This window comes from Triticum urartu, chromosome 3 (assembly GCF_003073215.2).
Source record: "Triticum urartu cultivar G1812 chromosome 3, Tu2.1, whole genome shotgun sequence".
Taxonomy (NCBI): Eukaryota; Viridiplantae; Streptophyta; class Magnoliopsida; order Poales; family Poaceae; genus Triticum; species Triticum urartu.
The window spans coordinates 36,481,025-36,486,154 of NC_053024.1; the positions used below are offsets into that span (position 1 = coordinate 36,481,025).

Sequence of the window (5,130 nt, forward strand, 5' to 3'; positions counted from 1 at the left end):
AAAGAAGTCCTGGTGCAAGTTGCTTCCCTCGAGACTTCTCACACCATCTGGTCTGCCCTGGCAAACATGTTCTCAGCCCAATCCAAGTCTCGCATCAACAACTGCCGTATTGCCCTCTCCAATACCCAGAAGGGTTCCCTCAGCGCCGCTGCCTTTGGGCAGATGCTGGCGCTGTCTGATGAACTCGCGACAGCAGGAAAACCCATCGGTGAAGATGAACTCATCTCCTTCATCATCGCCGGTCTCAACATGGAATACCAGCCCATCATCTCTGCTCTCAATGTGCGAACTGATCCTGTCTCCACCGATGAGCTCTTTGGCATGATCTCCAACTTCGATCAGCGCGTCGAGCTATTCCAAGGAACTGGCCCCGACGCCTTCAAATCTTCTGCCAACACCGCCTATCAAGGTCGCGGGCCTCCAAAACATTCCTAGAACCCTTCCAAGGGTGGTAGTGGTGGGGGCTATCATGGCGTCTGAAACTGTTTATATAACTTGCCATGTTTGCATGGGTGCCACATTATTTTCCATGCAACTTTGGCCAAAGTTCAGTAAGGGAGTTTTATTCTATGTGTTTAGAACTAGCATGCCATGCCTTTGTTTGCCATTATATGTTCCTGTAGCATGTTGTTTTCTCACTCTAAACATTGCTTATGATGCTGTTTTGACATGTTAGTATTTTCTCTAAGTCTGTGAAACTGATATCTTTTGCATGTTTGCCATGCTATTTTGAGCTTGTTCTAGTGAGAAATAGCAGGAGTTAGTGTTCATGATTTGTAGAGCTTCTTGTGTACTTTATGGTTATATGCTTTGTTGCCATGTTGGAATGTTGTAGCATAGTTTCTTGTTGCATTCTAAGTGCAATGGTGTTGTTAATCGCAGATTTGCATCATTCTTGTTTTGCTTGTCATTTGCAAATCGTGCATCCATTTCCGGTGATCCTTATATCGATTTCGACCGAAATCACCTCATCTTTCCAGAAGTATACTTGTTTTGACAAATTGATGCCTTGATCATCTTTTTCCTTCCGGAGTACCCATATGCATTGCACATCATATCTTGCATTCCATGCCATGCCTTGCATCATGTTGCTTGTGCATTGCACCGTTATTGATTGATGTTCCGTTGCTTGTGTTCTTGCTTTGGGTAGAGCCAGGAGACAAGTACGTGAACGAGGAACCTGTTGAGTGCACTAACAAGGATCAAGCTTTCGACAACTTAGAGAACTTTGCAGGCAAGATGACCATACCCTCGATATCAGTTCTATCTTTGCTTGCTAGTTGTTCGTTTTATCGCTATATCATGCAACCTACCACTTGTTATATCATGCCTCCCATATTGCCATGTCAAGCCCTTAACCCACCTTCCTAGCAAACCGTTGTTTGGCTAAGTTACCGCTTTTGCTCAGCCCCTCTTATAGCGTTGCTAGTTGCAGGTGCTTTGCAGGTTGTTCCATGTTGGAACATGGGTATGTTGGGATATAACCATTATCTCATATTTTAATTAATGCATCTATATACTTGGTAACGGGTGGAAGGCTTGGCCTTATGCCTGGTGTTTTGTTCCACTCTTGCCGCCCAAGTATCCCTCATACCGGTGTTATGTTCCTTGATTTTGCATTCCTTACGCGGTTGGGGTTATGGGACCCCTTGACAGTTCGCCTTGAATAAAACTCCTCCAGCAAGGCCCAACCTTGGTTTTACATTTGCCTACCTAAGCCTTTTCCCTTGGGTTCTACAGACCCGAGAGTCATCTTTATTTTAAGCCCCCGGGCTAGTGCTCCTTCGAGTGTTGGTCCAACCTGGGCGATGTCCGGCGCCCCTTGGGCAACCAGGGTCTATGCCAACCCGACGTCTTGCCCATCCATTGTGCCCTGTGAACGAGATATGTGCAGCTCCTATCGGGATTTGTCGGCACATTCAGGCGGTCTTGCTGGTCTTGTTTTACCATTGTCGAAATGTCTTGTAACCGGGATTCCGAGATTGATCGGGTCTTTCCGGGAGAAGGAATATCCTTCGTTGATCGTGACAGCTTGTAATGGGCTAAGTAGGGACACCCCTTCAGGGTATAAACTTTCGACAGCCGTGCCCGCGGTTATGTGGAAGATGGGAATTTGTTAATATCCGGTCGTAGAGAACTAGACACTTGACTTAATTAAAATGAATCAATTGCGTGTGTAGCCTTTATGGTCTATTTTCGATGGAGTCCGAGAAGTGAACACGGTTTGGGTTATGTTTGAACGTAAGTAGCTTCAGGATCACTTCTTGATCACTTATAGTTTCACGACCGTTGCGTAGCCTCTCATCTTATTCTTATTTGCGTATGTTAGCCACCATATTTGCTTAGCACTTGCTGCAGCTCCACCTCATTACCTTATCCTACCCATAAGCTTAAATAGTCTTGATCTCGCGGGTGTGAGATTGCTGAGTCCTCGTGACTCACGGATACTTCCAGAGAGTTGCAGGTGTCAATGATGCCAGTGCAGGTGTGTTGGGGAACGTTGCAGAAAACAAAAAATTTCCTACGGTTTCACCAAGATCCATCTAGGAGTTCATCTAGCAACGAGTGATCGGATTGCATCTACATACCTTTATAGATCACGCGCGGAAGCGTTCAAAGAACGGGGATGAGGAAGGCGTACTCGACGTGATCCAAATCACCGCAGATCCTAGCGCCGAACGGACGGCACCTCCGCGTTCAACACACATACGGTCAGCGTAACGTCTCCTTCTTCTTGATCCAGCAAGGGGAAGGAGAGGTTGAGGAAGATGGCACCAGCAGCAGCACGACGGCGTGGTGGTGATGGAGCTGCAGTACTCCGGCAGGGCTTCGCCAAGCACTATGGAGGAGGAGGATGTGTTGGAGAGGGAGAGGGAGGCACCAAAGGCGTGGTTTTAGAGGCCCTCCTTCCCCCACTATATATTGGGAGCCTAGGGAGGGGGTGCCGGCCCTAGGAGACGCAATCTCCTAGGGGGGCGGCGGCCAAGGGAGGAATCCCTCCTCCCCAAGGCACCTAGGAGGTGCCTTCCCCTTTTAGGACTCTTCCTTTCTTGATCTCCTAGCGCATGGGCTTCTTGGGGCTGGTGCCCTTGGCCCATATAGGCCAAGGTGCACACCCCTACAGCCCATGTGGCCCCCCGAGGCAGGTGGCCCCACCCGGTGGACCCCCGGGACCCTTCCGGTGGTCCCGGTACAATACCGGTGACCCCGAAACTTGTCCCGACGGCCGAAATAGCACTTCCTATATATAATTCTTTACCTCCGGACCATTCCGGAACTCCTCATGTCGTCCGGGATCTCATCCGGGACTCCGAACAACATTCGGGTTACTGCATATACATATCCCTACAACCCTAGCGTCACCGAACCTTAAGTGTGTAGACCCTAGTGGTTCGGGAGACATGTAGACATGACCGAGATCGCTCTCCGGTCAATAACCAACAGCGGGATCTGGATACCCATGTTGGCTCCCACATGCTCCTCGATGATCTCATCGGATGACCCACGATGTCGAGGATTCAAGCAACCCCGTATACAATTCCCTTTGTCAATCGGTATGCTACTTGCCCGAGATTCAATCGTCGGTATCCCAATACCTTGTTCAATCTCGTTACCGGCAAGTCACTTTACTCGTACTGTAATGCATGATCCCGTGACCAGACACTTGGTCACTTTGAGCTCATAATGATGATGTATTACCGAGTGGGCCCAGTGATACCTCTCCGTCATACGGAGTGACAAATCCCAGTCTTGATCCGTGTCAACCCAACAGACACTTTCGGAGATACCCGTAGTATACCTTTATAGTCACCCAGTTACGTTGTGACGTTTGGTACACCCAAAGCACTCCTACGGTATCCGGGAGTTACACGATCTCATGGTCTAAGGAAAAGATACTTGACATTGGAAAAACTCTAGCAAACGAACTATACAATCTTATGCTATGTTTAGGATTGGGTCTTGTCCATCACATCATTCTCCTAATGATGTGATCTCGTTATCAATGACATCCAATGTCCATAGTCAGGAAACCATGACTATCTGTTGATCAACGAGCTAGTCAACTAGAGGCTTACTAGGGACATTTTGGTGTCTATTATTCACACATGTATTACGATTTCCGGATAACACAATCATAGCATGAATAAAGACAATTATCATGAACAAAGAAATATAATAATAATGCTTTTATTATTGCCTCTAGGGCATATTTCCAACAAGGTGATCACTTGCACTAGAGTCAATAATCTAGTTACATTGTGATAAATCAAACACCCATGGAATTCTGGTGTTGATCATGTTTTGCTCTAGGGAGAGGTTTAGTCAATGGATCTGCTACATTCAAGTCCGTATGTACTTTACAAATATCTATGTCTCCATCTTGAACATTTTCACGAATGGAGTTGAAGCGACGCTTGATGTGCCTTGTCTTCTTGTGAAACCTGGGCTCCTTGGCAAGAGCAATAGCTCCAGTGTTGTCACAGAAGAGCTTGATTGGCCCCGACGCATTGGGTATGACTCCTAGGTCGGTGATGAACTCCTTCACCCAAATTGCTTCATGCGCTGCCTCCGAGGCTGACATGTACTCCGCTTCACATGTAGATCCTGCCACGACGCTCTGCTTGCAACTGCACCAGCTTACTGCCCCACCATTCAAAATATACACGTATCCGGTTTGTGACTTAGAGTCATCCAGATCTGCGTCGAAGCTAGCGTCGACGTAACCTTTTACGACGAGCTCTTCGTCACCTCCATAAATGAGAAACATTTCCTTAGTCCTTTTCAGATACTTCAGGATATTCTTGACCGCTGTCCAGTGTTCCTTGCCGGGATTACTTTGGTACCTACCTACCAAACTTACGGCAAGGTTTACATCAGGTCTGGTACACGGCATGGCATACATAATAGAACCTATGGCTGAGGCATAGGGGATGACACTCATCTCTTCTATATCTTCTGCCGTGGTCGGACATTGAGCTGAGTTCAATTTCACACCTTGCAACACAGGCAAGAACCCCTTCTTAGACTGATCCATATTGAACTTCTTCAATATCTTATCAAGATATGTGCTTTGTGAAAGACCTATGAGGCGTCTTGATCTGTCTCTATAGATCTTGATGCCTAATATAT

General features: G+C 47.2%; 1 pseudogene; it reads left to right on the plus strand.

Moving 5' to 3' along the window:
• The first annotated feature begins 201 nt into the window (after positions 1–201).
• Positions 202–340, plus strand: LOC125549683 (annotated as a pseudogene).
• Positions 341–5,130: the final 4,790 nt, after the last annotated feature.